Here is a 20,573-nt window from a genome sequence, read left to right as displayed (position 1 = left end):
TGTTCATCTGAAGCTCTTGATGCTGTCTTCTGTAGCTTATTGGTGGGAGGTTTTCCTCCGTGTGAGTGCTTAACACAACAACAGTAACAAAGCCATGCTGGGGTATGAAATGTATTGTACTAATGGCATCCCGAGAGATCTGCAGGTGGCACATCCTCATCTCGTCTTCAATGGAATCCTCAGAGTTTCTTCAAAAACACCTCTCTTCTTCTTGCGTGTGTTTGTTTTTGGTACGATTCACAGCATGTGGTCTGCTGTGCATTTTTTTTTATTTTTGTATACACGTGACAAATAAAGAGTGTAGAATCTGCAGTGGCAGCCACAGAGGTCTTTCCTTACAGGCTGATGTCAAAATGATGCTTACACAAATGGTTTGGTGGTGGTGACATAACCGGCCCACTTCCTGTGCTACATGATCCTCGGTACATCTGCCACTATTTTGCAGCATGGGCACAATGCACATACATAGTTGAAAAGTGCCATGCCATCATACAGCAGTGTGACCAGGCTATCGTGGTTACTGAGGCAACTCGGTTGCTTGTTCAAAGAAGAAAAAAAAAATGCAACATTGGCAGTTTCTTCCTTAGACACAGCTAATAATTCAACCATCCAATCCAGGGGTCGGGAACCTTTTTGGCTAAGAGAGCCATGAAGGCCAGATATTTTAAAATGTGTATCTGTGAGAGCCATATACATTTTTTTAAACATTGAATGCAATAAAATGTGTGCATTTTTATGTAAGACCAACAGTTTTAGATATAATGGGCTCTAATTACGTAGACCAGGCACACTACCCCACGCCAATGGGGTGTGGCCAGCACACTTTCGTGAGCAGCGCAGTGTCTAATAATAAATCAAATACTTGCTGCCATTAATGCAACTTCTGCTGCTGCATGGTTTTGCACCATACTCCGTATATTTCATTCTTTTGGCCATCTTCACCAGAAGGCTTGGTTCTGCAGCTTTAGCTAGGTGACTATTTGACTAAAGGAGGAAAGTTTGCATTTACATGTTGACATCTCAATGACCGAGGTAGACTACCGCATTACCCAGTAATAATCGAGTTTTGGTGTTTGACCTGGAAAATATCATCAGGAAAGATGGATATGGTCGGCCGTATTGCAGTAGAAAAGAGATGGACGGATTAAAATGCATAAGAAAGTTGTTGATTATTTTTAACAGTCATTTCTGTGATGTTTACTTTAAAATGTTAGCAAAAATACATTTTTATTGTGGTAAGAAACGCTTGAGAGCCAGATACAGTCATCAAAAGAGCCCTACCTGGCTCCCGAGCCATCGGTTCCCTACCTCTGATCCAATCCATCAAATAACACCAAACAATAACTGAAGAGTGCAAATGTCAGAATGTCTTGACTCAAATCCTCCGATCCAAAAAATAAGACCTGAAGTGAATACAGTGAATATTCTCTACCTTGACTCAATTCATCTAAGTAATTGCTAATTGCCTGTTCATGGCTGATTACTTTCCACGATCTGTCAAAGTGTACAAAGCGATTCTTCTGTTTCCGCTACTGTACATTCAAGGTTGTTTGTCTTAGCTCAGCGATTCCTCGTCCTCCTCCGGTGATAACGATCCGTGTAAGAAATGTCGTTTATTTAGCCGCCACGGAGGCAAGGATTAGTAACTTAGAAGAGCGGCCCTGCACTTTGGAAGGACATACTTTAGCTACACTAGCTATTACATTTTGCAGCCAGGGATACCGTCTGGATTGGATTTCTCCGAAAGTGGTATCAGCAATTTATGGTACAGATACCGAATCGGCTCTTCCCCCATCCCTGTGACCGGGTCCTGCATTTGGATGACACGGCGACTACTGTAAATTCTGGACTACAGTACAAGACGGTACTTTTTTTGACATGTTTTGAACCATGCAATTTCAACAATGATGCGACTAATTTATGGCTGAAAGAACAGTTCCCAAAATACTTCAAATTTGCATTTGAAAAATCACGTGTTTTGACCTCACAATCCATAGATTTGATGAAGTGTAGAATTACTACAGTTTCTGATTGGACTGCGGAGTGAAGTAGTGATGCCGGGAACACCAAGTGTAGGTAGGATTGCAAGGTTTACAGTGTGTCCTCCTGTGTATATATATATATATATATATATATATATATATATCCCATGTTACAACGTGGACACTTGTAGACACTTTGTAAGTGCGGTCTATAGTATATGGAAAAAAATAAAGCTTGGTTCGGCTTCTATGCAGATGTACTCAGTAGTCCGGAATTTACGGTATCCGTGTGGTATAATGCAATATGAAAGGTTTACAATGAAAAACATAGTAGTCCTCTTAGTAACTTAATAATGACAATAACATCAAGTTAAACTCCAGTAGCATATTTCCAATTTACAAATCAGACAAACTATAAGTGGCACACAGCAGAGGAGTCATCGGCAAGGACATCTGCTGGCAACACTGGAAGATCCCAAAATGGTCCCACAGAGAGTTGTCACATTGATACCCGACATATTGCATGCAGTTTGTGCATTAAAACAAAACAGTAGAGCATGTCGAGCGTCTTTAATCATCCTTGCATAAATTGTAGGGGTCAGAAGAACCTCCGCCTCCTTGCTTGCCAATGCCTTCTTTTCTGTGGCTGGTCTCCATCGACACGGCTATTAAAAGTGTGGTCGAAAACATTGCACTCGGATGATGTGGGAATGCTAGCGCTCTTAAAAAGTCAATGCTTTTACCAGCGCATATGAAATTCAACTGAGGTGCTATGAAAAATCTCTGATGCCGATGAAAAAGAACGTACATGCAAACCCACACGTATGTACAAAGCGGTCCAATTACTTGACCAGACAGTCTGTAGTCAGGACTCTGTTTCAGCAATTTTGGGTTCTCTTTGGATTCGCACATGTGCGTATGTCTGAACACAATCTGGACGGTATGTTTAGAATGTATTTTGGATTCCAAGAACATTTCTAGTTACGTCATGATTACCAAAGCTTTTCGCTGACTCGGCACAAATATTTTGGAACCCCCTCGCGGCGGGAAGAATGGTTCTTGGAAACTTAAGCGGAGTCAGTAAAATATATAAGCAACAATCATGCATAATGAATGACAAACAAAGGAGAACAGGTGGTAGATCTCCCTCGAAAGGTCTACTTGAAGTTGTACCCAACATGCATGGTAACATGTGTGAGGGTGGAGGGCGGGGGGTACACCGCCCAGCCTGCTTGCTTGCCCACCGCAGGGAGTTTGTTTTTGTTCCTGGCTGCCAAGTTTCTGTCAGGAGGCGCCCCCAAAGAGCAACTGCAGACTACTCAGCACTGTCGGCTACACCCTCTCGCCTTTTTTGTGCGTCGATTAATCCAGTGGTGCTTTGTAGCGATACAAAGATTCCGAATATTGAAATATTGAAGCGCTCACCGTATTGTTCTAAAAAAAAAAAAAAAAAAAATACAAACATGATTCCTCCCTGTAAACTGATTAACACCCACTGACTTTAAAACGCAATAAATAAAAAAAAAAACATTGCGAACGCCACACTTTATGAGGTGTTTTTTTATGTTGTGGGTATTGTAAAAACCGAGCTCCATCATTAAATAAAACAAAAACGCAAAAGGTTAAGGATGTTGTTAAAATTGAGCACCGCCTTATAAAAACAAACGCTTGTGTAAAATAAAAAGTTACTTAGAACGCAGCAAAAAAACACATTAGGTATACTGATACAATATAACACAATCATCATATTGACATCACATTACCGGAAACCGTCTGTTCCTTATGGTGACCAACAATCACGTCTCTGTACGCGTCATAACGACAGAGGCGTTCATTCATTCGTTATCTAAAGCATGAGAGCAGTAAGTCACCACGTGTGCCCGGCAGTCGAGTGATGTACGCATGTGTGTGTGTGTGCGTGAGGGGGAGAAAGGTCAAACGTGGCCACGTCACGTATGATCGAAGGTGGCGAGACAGAGGAAGTGGGGGGGGGGGGGGGGGGGGGAATGGGAAGCAAAAATGAAGCAAGAGATGGAAGCGTGGATGGTGACTGCGGTTGATGGCACAATGTCATGGAAGGGAGGCTTGTTAGGGACAATGCAACATTTTTTTTTAATATTATAAATGTGTTGCTTGTGAAATTATGACTGTTCTCTGGTGAAATTACATATTCATAAATCTCTGCATTGTTTGAAAATCTTTTCTCTAGCAAAAGAGACATTATTTACTTTAATGGTGACGTATATTTTGTACATTATATATAGAATGGCTTCTGTCTTAAGGACAAAAAGTATTTTTTGCAAAATCAAAGTTATATTCTAGCAAAATTAGAATTACTTTTTTGTGTGATTGCAAATTTATTGTTGAATAATTGTAACTTTTCTCATGAAAAAATATATAGGATAGAATAGAAAATAAAAAACCCACGCATGCACGTGGAGAACATGCAAACTCCACACAGAGATTGAAGTCGGGTCTCCTAGCTGTGAGACCTGCGTACTAACCACTCGTACGCCGTGCAGCCCTACATTGCAAATTTATTGGTGTAACTTTTCTCATGAAAAATTATATATGATTTTCTTGTGTAAAATTAAGATTGCACTCACATAAAATTAGTAGAAATTTTGCATGTTGGTACAAACTAGTCTATATTCTTGTAAAAGTCAAATATCAGCACATTATTCCCTTTTTCACTAACAATATAACAAAATTATTACATTTTTAAATATGTATGACTCAATATTACATTATCTTTCTTAATGTTTTGATATTATTATAAGTAGTAGATAGTTCAGCCTTAATATTCCTACATCCATGTTTACAAATAATGCAAATGCAAATAAAAACTGCCAATTTCTTCTATAAAACTGGCCGTGAGGAAGTATTAAAGCACATAAAAGAAAAAAAAATCCCATCTGCAGCATGCAGCGTGTTTTACTTCAGCATATCTCCACCTTTTTTAAGGCGGGGCAACTGTTAGAAATCCAATCGGTCTGATGGGGAATGCGAAGCAGCTGTTGCTATAACACTTAAGGCAAGTCGCCAAATGTGTCAAAGCACAGATTTAAAAGAAAGTCGAAAAGGCAGTAAGGTGTTTTTCAATCGGAAAGCGGGTGAAGAACTGGAACGCAGCAGTAGCCGTTTGATAGACAAACTGGCAAAACATCAAAAAGATATTGGAGCAGCTTTAGGCTGGAATAAGCGGCGTCGTTACATAGGAACAAGTGTGCATTCAAAAAAAATAAATAAAAAGAGGAAAAGTTTGGAAAGCACGAAAAGGAAAAACTGAAAGAAGTCCCCCCCCCCCCCCCGCGAGACAACAAGGGAGGCGATGGACTGGACTCGTGAGGCAGCCGCCATGACCTACAGCACGCTGAGTGTGAATCATCGGAGGCATGTGTTCCACATCAACTGCCGGGGCCACTTCCCAACCCACTTACAAGTCGGGATCTAAATCATGGCAGGAAAGAGGAGCGGGGGGGGGGGGGTGGGAGGGTTGTTGTAAATATTGCTTCAGGTGAAGATAAAAATCCAAAGCATGCCACGCAACGCTTAAAGAGAGTGACAGTGATTTTGAAGACAAAAGGCATCAAAAGGACTTTGAATCCCTGTGAGAAATCACAAGATAAAAAACAGTGATGAATATATTTAGCCTCTAATAAAACATTTACATGATTTAAAAAAAAAAAAAAGTGAGATGTTTCATAATGAATAGATGAAGAGAACATTTCATCATGTCCTCTTGTGCCGCAAATGCTAGGGAAGAAGGGAAAATGAAGGCATCGGGAATTTCTTTGTAGCTGCTCTGTTGTACCAGTCTACTCGGTAGGAGGGATCCCCTTTCTTTATGTGGTCAGGAAAAACACGACAGGATGGTACCGAGCAACACATGACATGGAGGGACACCACAGGAAATGAGAACACAAGTGGCGAAAGGCTCAGCGGAACGAGACGGGGGAGATGAAGCGTCAAACTGTGGGAATGTTGCTATTATTGCACGGCAGTAGAGAGAGTTTCCCTCGTCACTCGTTACCCTGGCAAAACAGGATATTATATCAGCTTTGCTTTACATATCGGGGACAATAAATCAGTGCAGACATGATTAAGGATTCCGATAACAAAGCTCAAAGATGAGACGAGATCACACCGATGGGAGATGGGCGACATGCCGCATGTTTCTGCCAAACAAAACACGGTACAATGGCAGAAATGATGAAGAAAACTACAATTGTAGTCCTTCTGTAACATGGCTTCCAAATATGCATTTTTCGACCAAGAGTATCTCTTACCTTTTTAGAAGTTACTGCCTGTCAACTCGTGTGAGTGAGGTGTTTGATGTTGGATTTCATATCTTCTCAAGTGGGGTTCGGCAGTAGTCCGAAAGTCCTCGGGAACGCAGCAGAGTGGGCGTGCCTGGACACAGGATATGGGAGGAATGAATTAAAACAGACCATTTTGGAAGTCCAAGGAAAAACAGCTGGAATAGGTGCAGACACTGGAAGATCTTTGAGGAAGCTTTCTGTGCGGGTTATTGTGTGTAGCTGCTCTATAGGAGTCCACAAGAGCTGAAAAATTAGCAAAATAGGGCTCTGGCTTTGAGATAGGGTGCGGGGTTTGCCCGAGTATTTTTTGAAGCTGTGGTGGTGGGTTGCATGGGACGTTGACATGAATAATGTATCAGGATAGTGAAGCACTGTAGTTTGTCATTAAAATTCATGAATTATTCAGTGGGAAATTTGGGAAAATGTCCAAGGGTACCTCAAGTCCTGGTTCCAGCCTCATGGAAGCTCGTCTAACGAGGTTCATTTGGTCTAACAATTCCTTTCAACAGACCAAAGTAGTTCTTTTTCATACCTGACAGTTTCGATTGCTCGCTAGCAGTCTTCATCAAGGTCATAAAGCCATTTCTGAAGCTTTAGGACTCCAGCAAACCACAGTAAGAGCCACTATCCACAAATGGCCAAAACATGGAACTGAGGTGAACCTTCCCAGGAGTGACCAAACGACTCATCAAAGCAATGCTGCGTCACTGTCATTAAAATTCATGAATTATTCAGTGGGAAATTTGGGAAAATGTCCAAGGATACCTCAAGTCCTGGTTTCAGCCTCATGGAAGCTCGTCTAACGAGGTTCATTTGGTCTAACAATTCCTTTCGACAGACCAAAGTAGTTATTCTTCATACCTGACAGTTTCGACTGCTCGCTAGCAGTCTTCATCAAGGTCATAAAGCCATTTCTGAAGCTTTAGGACTCCAGCAAACCACAGTAAGAGCCACTATCCACAAATGGCCAAAACATGGAACTGAGGTGAACCTTCCCAGGAGTGACCAAAATCGCAGTAACGACTCATCAAAGCAATGCTGCGTCACTGTCATTAAAATTCATGAATTATTCAGTGGGAAATTGGGGAAAATGTCCAAGGATACCTCAAGTCCTGGTTTCAGCCTCATGGAAGCTCGTCTAACGAGGTTCATTTGGTCTAACAATTCCTTTCGACAGACCAAAGTAGTTCTTTTTCATACCTGACAGTTTCGACTGCTAGCTAGCAGTCTTCATCAAGGTCATAAAGCCATTTCTAAAGCTTTAGGACTCGAGCAAACCACAGTAAGAGCCACTATCCACAAATGGCCAAAACATGGAACTGAGGTGAACCTTCCCAGGAGCGACCAAAATCGCAGTAACGACTCATCCAAGAGGTCACAAAAGACCCCACAACAACATCCAAAGAACTGTAGGCCTCGCTCGCCTCAATTAAGGTCATAGGACCATAAACCGGTCCGAGGGGGGTTTGTACCCTCACACACCTTGAATGTAGTCATGTGGAGGCCGGACTGCGGATGGCGCTGTCCAATTGCCTTCATTGACAGGAAGACAACGGAAAAACATCCACATAAATCAGCTGGCACGTCACATGACCACTCCGATGAGGTGCCAGGTATGAAAAAATATTTTTAAGAGTATAGATATTACTGCTCACTCACAAATCAATCAAATCAATCAAATCGATACCAATGAAAGGTGTTACCGCTACAGCAACGGGACAATATGGCAGCCACACAATGAGCAACAATGCTACAGTACAAAAAAAACACAACAATGTTTTGAAACCCACATAAAAGTGCGAGGATGTCCAATTACGTGGAGTTGACAGCAGCGACAAATTCAGGCTTACCCCAAAAACGTCAATCTCCGTGTATTTGAACAAGGAAATCTCCCCTCAAATCGATTGCGGCTCTAAGCCTCTGGAGGGGAGAGGAAGAAAGCGAGAGAAAGATGTGAAGAGCTTTGTGGCTCCTTATCCACGTGTTCGGGCTTTAGCTTCTCTGGCGCATACACAAAAAAAACGTTTTTTTTTTTTTTTGTCTACTTCACTCTGACACTGCCTGAAATCATCCCGTCCTTTCTCCAGCAGTTTGGATCTTCTCATTCTTGCTAGGATCATGTGAAAATAGGAGTAAAACAGTCCCTTTTGTGGCTCGGGTATGACCTAAAAGCCTCAAGAGTCACAGTAGCGCTTATGGCCACAACTCAATTACAGCAATGTGAATCAGGTGGCAGTGGAGAAATCCCCTCAGCACCCGACGTGCAAATAAGAAACACAGAAGGGCCTTCATAAAAAAAAAAAAAACATGGAGACAAAGCTGGTGTGGTGTACCATCACTCCATAGTGGGACGACTGGGCTGATTAAATGTCAATATGGAAACCATGGTTATAATATCATGAGTGAATGTAAACTAAATGTACATGTTAGTGTTGGAAATATTTCCCCGCACACAGCTTACTGTCTGTAATGCAGACCTACCAACATGTACACATTTATAGTACTCAACTCATTTCCTTAGATATTGAAAAAAAAAACTACAACATAAGTATGTTTTTTTTTTTTAAATATCACATAAATAAGTAGATGGATGAACGGCGACCGAGCGGTTACCGCGCAGACCAGAGTTCAATTCCACCCTCGGGCAATCTCGGTGTGGAGTTTGCATGTTCTCCCCGTGCATGCGTGGCTTTTCTCCGGGTACTCCGGTTTCCTCCCACATTCCAAAAACATACTAGGTTAATTAGCCACAGGTATGAATGTGAGTGTGAATGGTTGTTTGTCTATATGTGCCCTGTGATTGGCTGGCAACCAGTCCAGCGTGTTTCCCGCCTCTCGTCCCGAAGACAACTGGGATAGGCTCCAGCACCCCCGCGACCCTGAATAAGTACATGGCTGCACGGCGGTCGAGTGGTTAGCGCGCAGGCCTCACAGCAAGGAAACCCGAGTTCGATTCCACCCTCGGCCATCTCTGTGTGGAGTTTGCAGGTTCTCCCCGTGCATGCGTGGGTTTTCTCCGGGTACTCCGGTTTCCTCCCACATTCCAAAAACATGCTAGGTTAATTGTTAATTGAATTTGAATGTGAGTGTGAATGGTTGTTTGTCTATATGTGCCCTGTGATTGGCTGGCAACCGGTCCAGCGTGTACCCCGCCTCTCGCCCAAAGACAGCTGGGATAGGCTCCAGCACCCTCGTGACCCTTGTGAGGATAAGCGGTAGAAAATGAACGAATGAATGAATAAGTAGATCCCATTGTGTCTGCTTTGACATAAAGAATTCTTTGAGCATTCCCTTGAAGAAACTTTAGCTTGAATAGGACTTCTTCACATTGAAAATGCACGAGCTAACTCATACAAAATAAATAACTCCAGCCTGGAGAAAAAAAAAACAACTAGTGTTTGTCAGCTTGTAAAAGCAGCCTAGTTTCAGTCGGTCCACCAGCTAGCGTGCAAACTCCAACCGCCTGGAGAACCGAACTCCGGTCTCCAAGATAAATTCATACGACCATTTATCCAGTCAATCTTGCAGGAAATGGAAGCATTTTGAAAACATTTCATACACAGAAGCACTATGATGATTCAAAATACACGACCCGGCCAGCCATTCCAGTGTGTCCAATAATAAGATATTGTATTTTTTACACTAGCTTCATGCACTTCAATGTGTTAGCCAATCAGGCGACATGGACTTCAGCACCGCTGGAGTCCTTATCTCATTTCCTTCCTTTAACTCCATGCCCTCGCTTCCTGTTTGTGGATCTTAAGTGTGTCTGAGTGGCGGGTTTATACCGAAACACTCCACCAAAGCCAGTCTACTTTTGAGAAAAAGAAAAGATGAAATGAGTCTACGCTATGATTGGAGCGGACATCACATCCTTTATCCTTCATGCAACACATAAGTAGAAAATGGGGCCCTCGCTGTTGGGTCCATCTGCTTCTCAAACGCCACCCAATTTACCGCATGGTGTAGGCCTCAATTGCTGAGGGACCCTCATTCTCGCCGAGTGCTAGACAGGAACGGTAAAACAGCGGGATCTGATCACCTGATCTTCTCTGTGTCAAGCCCGTCTCTGGCGCCCGGCCCCGTGAGTTGTCATACTCAAATGCGGCTGGCGAAAAGGGTTTGATGCTGGCCGTTTTTAACGCTCAAGTCCAATCAATCATCAACCCCGGGACGTACAGTTACTCATTGTGACAGCACTAACCCCCCCCCCACACACACACTGCCAATCATGGGAAAATAGGTCTTTGCAGGTGTGGGGTTACTTTCGGAACAGTAGCGCCACAGTAAATCACACATTAAAAAGCTTATTTATTGGTTATTTTTTTATCACGTCATATGAACGTCTCAGGGTTGGAAACCCCCCCCCCCCAAGTCAAAGTGGATCACATGACCTCACTTGACACAGGAGGACAGCAATCCCGATGGGAGGATGGAAATAATTCAGACACTCTCCATCCAGACTGGCCATTGTCCTTTGGAGTCATCCGCACAGAACAATGAGGAAGGTCAGGCTACAACCCCCCCCCACCCCCCCTCCCGCTGAATGGACCTCATATATATATGTGTATATACAAAAACTGATTAAAAAAGATGTCAGTTTTACACTATGATGCCGCAAAATTGCCTTTAAGTTGTGCTGCCATGCATGTATTATCATCTGAGGTATAGTCATATATGTTATGACAGTTATTATACATTCATTATTTGTGTTTGGTGCATTAGTTGTGTTTCATTGTGTAATACAACAGAGCTATAGTTGTGTGTGAAAAATCGCTAAATAGAAAAAATATATTCTTAAAAGTCTGTGGTGATGTTAATCATTCATTAGCGCCAAGCCATCCTTATTATAAAACCATCCTTGTTGTCATTATTCATCAGGCACAAAACGCTAGCCTGTTAATTTCAACACAAAGTGTTGACAATAGATTTCGAAAAGGACAGCCCCCCCCCCGCCCCAATCCAAATGGTCTTTCGTATGCTAATAAGGGCAATGCTTTGGCTTTAGTGGCGTGGTTGGAAATGATTTAGGGCGTCAACGTTGTGCGCCTTTATGTTTCGGGCTAGCTGTGGGGGCTCATATATCACCCCTGATCATTCATCAATTAGCATCTCCTAGCCACCTGTCGGACACATTGTAGCACAAAACATTCCTGCCTTTGGGCAGTTGCTATACCACAGTCATCGGTAGCGCTGTTAGAAAAGTCCACCTTCCCGCCCCGTTTGTGGACGTACACAAATGACATCATCGTAAATACTCGAATTAGACCACAAAGTCATTTATAAACAAGACAAGCGACAGCGACAGAACCAATGTTGGAATACTTTCTTGTGAAAACAGCACAACAAAATCTAATGAGTTTTACACTGACAACTGTAACCAACATATTAAAGTGCATGCAGAGGTAAATAAAGCTGCTGGATGCTGGCCACTCATGGTCGATTTGCTTGCAGTACTTTCATTATATAAGTAGCACTGTTTGTGCAGCTTAGCGGGGAATGATGCTACTGCGACTACTACTTGTGGCGTTGAGAATAAAAATAACTTTTAATGCTAATATCTTTTGGCTGGGTGGATGGATGTTTTGACACGGCAACTACAGAAGACAGCCGTTAATTGACCAGAGACGTTAATTGGAGCGTTTACTGCAGTAACTGCTGACATTTGTTGTTAATCAGCATTTCTTTAACGTGCATAAACAGAAACGGGGCGGCAGAGAATTGACGCCGACCTTGTAGGTGAATTACAGCAAATGTTGTGTTTGACAACACGTGACAATGTTTGACACATTTGCAAAGCGTGAGAAAACTCCCACAAAACAGCAAGAAGTGATTGGCCGTAACGGGAACGAGGAAACCCTAATGGAGGCTATACATTATGCCAATTGTCAATAAAACTATACCACAGATGAGTCAATAAGTTTTGTCATTATTATTACTGCTGACTATTGTTCTCGCTTCACTTGATCAAGGCTTTTCCATCATTACACACCACTACACAAGTAATACATGTATGTACGATACGTGTTGATCAACTTCGGTATTGGCCGATATTAAAGGCTGCGATATGTATTAAGTAGAAAAAGAAAAACAGTGTCTGCAAATATCTAACAACGTCAAAGTCAACAATCCTACACGGAACTATAGAAAGTATGTGAAAGGTGACTACAAAAAGTTGTGTCTTTGTGATGTGGTTATTGCACCCTCCCTGGACGCTGTGTGATGGGAGCAAAAGGCAAATAAAACATTTCTCAAAGACTTGAGGAATTTTAACTGGTGCCTGCCCAAACTCCGCAGACACCCATTTTTGGAGATCTGTATGCAAATTTGAATCGTCATAAAAAGCCTCTCCCTGGCACTCTTTCACAGCACCGCTTCGCTGACAATACCTAAAATCCCAACATGGCCCCACGATACCTTACTAAACCCTTGACGTGTTTTAATTATTATTTGGAGCTAATACTTCAACTTCAATACTTGAACAATAAAAGGCCTAATCCGTCAACCCACAATGTAAGGACAAAGTAGATTTGTCAAGGCTCCATTTAGCAGTACTTTCATTACATAAGTAGCGCTGTTCTGTGCAGCTTAGCCGAGAAATGGCTCAATCAGTCTCAAATGGGACATTAAAGTCGCGAAGAGGAAGGAAAAGGGAAGAGGTTGGCTGGAAAGGATCCAAAAAAACTTGGCATTTTTGATGGCTCAAACGATACCCGGGATGCGCTCTTCAACTGAAGAGGGTTGCCCTTGAAAATGACTTTCACTGTCGAGTTGTTAAAGTTCTTTTCCAAGGTAATTACGGAAAATCTGGAAATCTGTCTAACATGGAACTGTTGTCAGAATCATAAATATGGAGGCAGGAGCAGTCTAATCGCAGGACGGTCTTTTCGGTCTAAAGTACGCACCTTGGAGTGTTTGTTCCATAGAACAACGGCATGAATGGAGTGAGCCCTTTTGTTCATCATACAGTCTCTTTATCACAGTAACATATTAGAAATGTAATTGTAGACTGTAGATTAGATGTAAAAGTAGATATTTTTTTATTGTACTTTTCTTATCTCATCCATTTCGTGTAGCGTCTTGTCGCGTGACAACCCCGGTTTCTAGTGTTTACAGAGGAAATACGCGTTTATGTCCATCTATGCTGCTGACTTCTACCTCCCAGGGGTCTGCCATATCAGCACCACTGTGGAACCCACTGTGGACCATCTGTGTGATCCACTTGTGACCTAGCGCATCACTCTTGGTGACTAAAAGGGGGCTTCCGAACCTCCTTTGCAGCTTTACTGTCACTTGGCTCACTAAACGTTGTTTGATGCTGCATCACGTACTGCTGACTAAGCATATTTAATATTTTAATGCCGTGACTTTCTGCATCTAATCACATTCAGCGATAATTAATTATAAATGTTACAGTAGTTATGTTGTCTGGTTTTGGTTTGCGGACAAAATATTGCTAAAGGCTATCCACAGGGTGCTGTTAGAAGACAGCAGGAAGGAGTTGGGGTGATAGGTGACCAGGAAAAGACTTGACCTCAGGGGCCAATAGGTGATTAGTAACATTTATCATACCTACAAAAGCTGCTAAATGAGCAGCCAGACAGTTTCTCTCTGCAGACTTCAGCCGCATTTCTGTGTCCAATAAGAAAGAAGGACCGAGTCTGCCACTGGCAACCAGATGCCCCTGTGTTTATGACACAGACAAATAGTGGAAAAACATGGCGTGCTGGCACACGGCAGCAAGCAAAACGTTACATCATTTACACGATTTAATGAGCAAAGCCTGGGTTGGATCCCAGGTTTAAATAGTCGCCGGTGCCAATATAAAGCCATGCATTTCATGCGTCATGAGAGAGGCTTAAAACTTGGTTCCATTCAAAAGACAAACAATTGTTGGAGGATGAAGCGACTTTCGGTTGTGGTTGAAGCCGAGGCTTAAGCCTTAATGAAAGCCAGGCGAGGTAATCGGAACACAGGCAACCCGCACATCCACGCCTCATTCACACTAACATCCACATGGAGGAAATGACAAAGAGGCAATGGAGAGCATGGAGCAGACTTGGTTCAGAACTACTCCACCCCCTGGAGGGGGTCACAAGAGCCGTGTGGCACCTTTCGGTGCTCTGTTCAAGAGGGCCGGATGCCGAGGAAAAATGAAAAAATGCCGTCACAAATGACTAACCCGTATGCAACAGGATTTTTATAATTAAAAACAAACACAAAGTCGATGAAATGTCGGCAATTTCATAACTTCTGCGATGCTACTGGATGACAGCAGGAACGAAAACACAAAACTTACGACTCAAATAGACATATGCAACCACAAACGTTAGACTAGGGCTGGGCAATTTATCGATATTTTTCAAAATATCAATATTTTTGTTAAGCACGAGCATGCATGGATGGATGGATGGATGGATGGATGGACGATATCAAAAACAATTTCGTTTGTATCAACATGGACTGGATTTGATGGGGAGGTCTCATGTTTCAAGTACAAGCTAGTTAATGCATCTCCATGTCTTCTGCAGCGTTTTTTTATGTTTAATAGTGCTTTATGAATAGTTTTATTGTTTATTTTTGTGCCATACCGAGCCCTTAAGCAATTGATGTTAATCTCATCAGCTGTTAGCTTTGACCACCCTTTTGCTACACATAGCGATCGTAGATCCCCGCGGATATATGAAGGAAGTGAGGCGGGACTTAACAGCAAAAAGACAGTATAAAGGTTGCTGTGTAAAGATGTTATCAACCATGTTTACGGTCTGTCGTTATGGAGAACATGTTTTTTTTTTTATTAAAGATGTGTAGCAAAGCCTGTCTTTTTCCAAATATCAATATCAATTTTCAAAATATCAATATTTTTGTTAAGCACGAGCATGCATGCATGGATGGATGGATGGATGGATGGATGGACGGTATCAAAAACAAGTATATCGTTTACATCGACAGGGACTGGATTTGAGGTCTCATGTTTCAAGATGGCGTCGCCCAAGTACAAGCTAGTTAATGCAACTCCATGTCTTCTGCAGCAAACAGTTTTTTATGTTTAATAGTGCTTTATGAATACTTTTCTTGTTTATTTTTAATCTTATTACGGTTGTAGTTTGCCGTTTTCTCCATTGTTTACACTCGGGAGCAGCTGTTAGCTTTGACCACTCTTTTGCTACACGTAGCGATCGTAGATCCCCGCGGATATATGACGGAAGTGAGGCTGCGTAGCGGGACTTAACAGCAAAAAAGACAGTATAAAGGTTGCTGTGTAAAGATGTTATCAACCATGTTTACGGTCTGTCGTTATGGAGAACATGTTTTTTTTTTTTTATTAAAGATGTGTAGCAAAGCCTACGACACGAAATACTGACTGACTGGAAGTGAAATCCCCCTGGAGCACAGAGTCTGATCGAAACAGAGTCAACCCATTTCATACATGTAAGGTCTGGAAACAACACACTCGGGGCCTCCACCTTCATTGAGATGAAAATGCACCTCGGCGTGAGCAAATAAAGCCATTCTGAACCTCCCTCTTGCTACCAGGCAGCCTCCTGTAATGCGCACGGTCAATGGACTGTGTGGGTCTATTCAACTGCAGACAGGGCCTCGGCGCAGCTATAAATAATGTAGGGCAGCTCGCATGAAACCCTAATCACCATTGTGCTGTCACACTAGCAGACAGGACTGCTTGTTTAATTTACTGCGACGCATCTGTCTCAGTTCTGCCCAATTTCATTTCACAATTTCACTCAGCAACTTCTCCAGATATTGATCAATATCCCCTTTTCTGCCGGTGTCATGAATCAACAAAAGTGTAATCTTCATATATCAATGTTGGAGAAATGGTTTGTACTGAAGGGGGTCCGTGAAGCGAGAACGAGAAACCTGTGTGTGTGTGTGTGATATTGAAAACAACAAAAGGCGAGACTGTGAAGAAGTCATCAACACTCAATAACCACAACTCATTATTGGTCATATTCAACACACTTCATTACATTACAACACCATTAGCATGAAGACATTTGCATAGTGCCGTCACCTCTTTATGGCGACTGTTGATCATCGATGGCAGCCATATGCCGCCTGATGCGCCATATTACGGAATTATTACTGCGCCGCAAAAAGCACCGGAAAAATGGAAATGATATTGATGCAAAATAAAATGACGGTGCTGTCTGTTTTGTGGAAGTGGAAGCCCTGACTGCTTCAAGGTACACAAATGTACCCCGCCTTTCCCGGGACCACCACACACCAGGAATGATTATGAAGTAAGTATTCAGGCGTGCCATTCGCCTCCCCCAAGCTGCAAGCCAGAAAGAAATCCAGCCATGCAACGGGCTCTGCAGTGCAACATGACAGTGATAAGGCCTGATGGCTCCTCACCGAGTCCGACTGCACTATGATGACAGCCCACACAGACAAAATAAGTGGCTTGCTAGCTTTATAGTCTTGACGATCACCAGCCAAGGCAGCAGTGCAGTACGAGGGCTGCGTCACATACGACGTTCTCGCTGCCGCAGCTAGCATGCTATTATCATTGTTCGGGATCATTATCTCCACCCGCCCCCCCACCACTACGCCTAGCGTGGTTTTCACTTCGCACTGATAAATGTGGCTAGCAACTTGAGCTAATGTGCAAGCAGCTGCAACAGCACCAGCTGGGTAATACACACAGTCAACTGCCATACTCCCACACAGGGGGGGGGGCAATAGAGGGAGGGGTCTGTTCCACTGGAATCAGTGATGGGATGCTTTGGGCTTCTGTGCACAGCCACTAGACTAGTTTTGGAGTTTCGTGTGTAATGTTTTTGCAAGGTCTTTTACAGGATTTTGAAAGATGGAGTATATTAGGGCGCAGACGATGAGAATCTTTTCCTTGGCAATTCCTCCTCAACACGCCAGCCAAATCTCAAATTCCGTTGTATATTAAAAAGGATGGTTGTGTTCTTTTTCTGGTTGCCGAACCCCCCAAAACATGATCATATCTACATCTTTCCTTTCTTTCTTTTTAATTTATTTCAGACATGCATACTATGTTACATTAATGTATCTCACATTTACACTTAAAATATCTATTTATATACTTACATAGTATATATGCACACACGCGTATACATGCAGAATACATACACATATTCATACATATACACACATACATACACAACACCTAAACAAATATAATAATAATGACAATAAAACGGCAAATAATAAAAACTTAAGAAACCACATATAGTTGTTGGGTAGACAAATTATTTTTTTCAGATTAAAATTACCAAAGCATTATTAGAGCCCTGTAGACATGACAAAACACGACTATAGTCACATTTATACTCTTTTTATTTACAACATATTGCGCAACTGCAGGGTCTTGATACACATGCTAACTCGCAAACTAGACAGCTAGCGACCTAAACGGTAGCCTTCAAGTTTTTTCCTTTAAACTTAACGTACCACTTCCACACGGATAGGGATGATAACTATTAACAGTTATTTAACCTTTAACATGAACATTAATCAAACGTAATAATTTTTTTCTGGGTACATGATACCATACAGCATCCATATCAAACATTAAACTTTCATATCAAGGCGGGGGCCTCAAACTAGTGTCCTGCGGGCCACATTTGGCCCGCGGGCCGCGTGTTTGAGACCACTCATCTAAAACATCTAAAAAGAATGGTATGAGATAAATACTTTTCTGTGACATTCAACATAAACAAAATGCATTAAAGGAAATGCACTAGCCCAACGTTCATTTACATTGAAAATCCCATACATCAAATATCATTATAACAATGCCAAGGAAATACTCAGTAAAGCACTAAAACAGAGTACTGCAGTTTTTTGGTACATAAGCGCTTGTTGCCCCACCTATTGTTTCCATATAAAAACGACTCACACGACTATTTTTGAAAGGCTCCAAAATGGACTGCCCAGTCCAGCATCACGGCCTAATGGTCTGACTCACAGCAGCAGCGGGTCAACTCGGCAGTACAGCGCGGCTCTAAAAAGGAATATTAACAGCGTGTCCCTCTGTGCCGACTGAGAGGGAGCAACAGGATTAAGGAGGATGAAGAGAAAATGGAGAGATGCGGGATAGGTGAGACGCAAAAGGCAGTGCAAATCCAATTTCCGAGTGACGGTGCACTCAGGATGACTGTTTGAGTAAAAGAACATATCATCTGTCAACGTTAATGGCGGCGTCCTGGGGAAAATAAAGGGAAATAGAACCGAGATCATTCATTAAGTTTGGGGAAGGTACCTTATCGTCTCCCCCAGAAAATAAAAAATATACATTAAAGCAGGGGTCTCAAACACGCGGCCCGCGGGCCAAATGTGGCTCGCAGGACACTAGTTTGAGGCCCCCGCCTTGATATGAAAGTTTAATGTTAGTCCGCGCAAGTTTGATATGGATGCTGTATGGTATCATGTACCCAGAAAAAATTATTACGTTTGATTAATGTTCATGTTAAAGGTTAAATAACTGTTAATAGTTATCCTCCCTATCCGTGTGGAAGTGGTAAGTTTTTGGCTATTTAAGTTTAAAGGAAATAACTTGGAAGGCTACCGTTTAGGTCGCTAGCTCTCTAGTTTGCGAGTTAGCATGTGTCTCAAGACCCTGCAGTTGCGCAATATGTTGTAAATAAAGAGTATAAATGTGACTATAGTCGTGTTTTGTCATGTCTACAGGGCTCTAATAATGCTTTGTTCATTTTAATCTGAAAAAAATAATTTGTCTACCCACCAACTATATGTGGTTTCTTAAGTTTTTATGATTTGCCGTTTTATTATTATTATTATATTTATTTATTACTGATTGATTTTCTTTATTCTTGATTTGTTTATTTATTTTTCATCTTATTTTGTGCAGAAAAATAAAAATTAAGATATTTCAGAACAGTGGAATGTTTTATCAGAGCTTTTATTGTAGAAAATCGGAACCAAAACACTGAAAAAGTTTGTATATTTTTCATAATTTTTTTAATTAAATTTTTTTTTTAAAAATTAAAAATGTATTAATTTATTAAATTTATTAATTAATTTAATTTAAAAATTTAATTAAAAATTTTTAATAAATGTGTTTTTTTTTGGAAACCCTGATGCGGCCCAGCCTTGCCCAGACCCTAGCTCCAGTGGCCCCCGGGTAAATTGAGTTTGAGACCCCTGCATTAAAGGGTGCAATGGACACAACATTCACGGTTTGGTTTGATACGTTTGTGTTACATTTCGATTTGTTGTATTTGTAGTCTCAGTGCGTATGTGTACTGGACGGTTCGATGCCGATGCAGATGATGCGGATGATAATAGTGTCTTCTGGCATCAGAGAGAAATGACTGGGACCAGGCCCGGTTGACTGCTCGGATGCCCGGTGGGCTTGCTAACAGAACCAGCCAGCCAGCCAGCGGTTCACTCTGCACACTGTGGAAGCAATTGATACTATTGTTTTATGGGTCGGAAGGAGATTAAGGACAAACAATAGATTTCTTTCAGTGGAAATGTCAGCCGTCAAGCCGGGAGACTGTCCGACTGTGCAGGGACAGTTTTGACTCTGTAACATTGCGACATGGGCCTTCACGTGCCGAATGACTTTCAATGAATCTCAAACAACAACAGTCCATGCCGAAAAACGATTACACACGCCATGTGAGAGCATAACTAACAGACACACAAAGCCAAAGATTCATCGTTGTTCGCATACCGCGTCGTGTTTCGTGAGAGGATCTGTTCTACTGACGGAAAAGCGATACAACAACTCAACGCAAATAAACGTGTCAATGATTTCAAGGTCAGCCAAAGCAATTTATTACATAAAGGCCACTCCCAATCAATAAAAGGATAATGCATTATATGGGTCTTTATCTCAACCTCATTAGGGAAAGAAAAAAAAAAAAAAAAAACGAAGACGAAACGTGGCCTGATTCTTGAGGCAAATTAACATAGTGAAGAACTTAAAATATCACCGGCAATGATCCATTCTGGGACACTTTATCATGAGACATGCAGAGGAAAGATTACAGATGGAAAAAGCCACGTCGTATTGATGAGCTTTGACTCGGCTTTCGCTAAATGGATGCAGTTTTATCTGATGAAGCTACATGGGAATTATCTAGCACCTTTTATCTTGTCAAGTCAAGCTTCTAATTTGTGTACGCAAGCCGCCTCCGGCTATAAATATGGCTGTTTGATAAAGTCATTCTGCAATAGAGAGGAAATCATTATAAAAAAAAACAGGGATTTGTTATGATTTATGGAATCACTGACTATCTCACAATAG

The 20,573-nt window shown here is 41.9% G+C and overlaps 1 protein-coding gene across 2 annotated transcripts in view; it reads right to left on the bottom strand.

Annotated features, from left to right (window-relative positions):
• raraa (retinoic acid receptor, alpha a) overlaps positions 1-20,573 on the bottom strand; it is a 167,281-nt gene that overhangs the window by 139,340 nt on the left and 7,368 nt on the right. Inside the window, exons 1-2 of one of the 2 annotated variants that reach the window (XM_058062205.1) lie at positions 8,095-8,113; positions 6,272-6,395 (exon numbers count right to left, since the gene is read on the bottom strand). The gene's annotated coding sequence lies outside the window, so the exon portion shown is untranslated. Of the gene's footprint in view, positions 1-6,271; positions 6,396-8,094; positions 8,114-20,573 lie in introns of those variants that run through there. The other variant, XM_058062203.1, reaches the window with a different exon arrangement.

The sequence above is a fragment of the Doryrhamphus excisus genome, chromosome 22, assembly GCF_030265055.1.
Source record: "Doryrhamphus excisus isolate RoL2022-K1 chromosome 22, RoL_Dexc_1.0, whole genome shotgun sequence".
In the NCBI taxonomy this organism is placed as follows: Eukaryota; Metazoa; Chordata; class Actinopteri; order Syngnathiformes; family Syngnathidae; genus Doryrhamphus; species Doryrhamphus excisus.
This window is presented reverse-complemented; position numbering and strand designations above follow the sequence as displayed.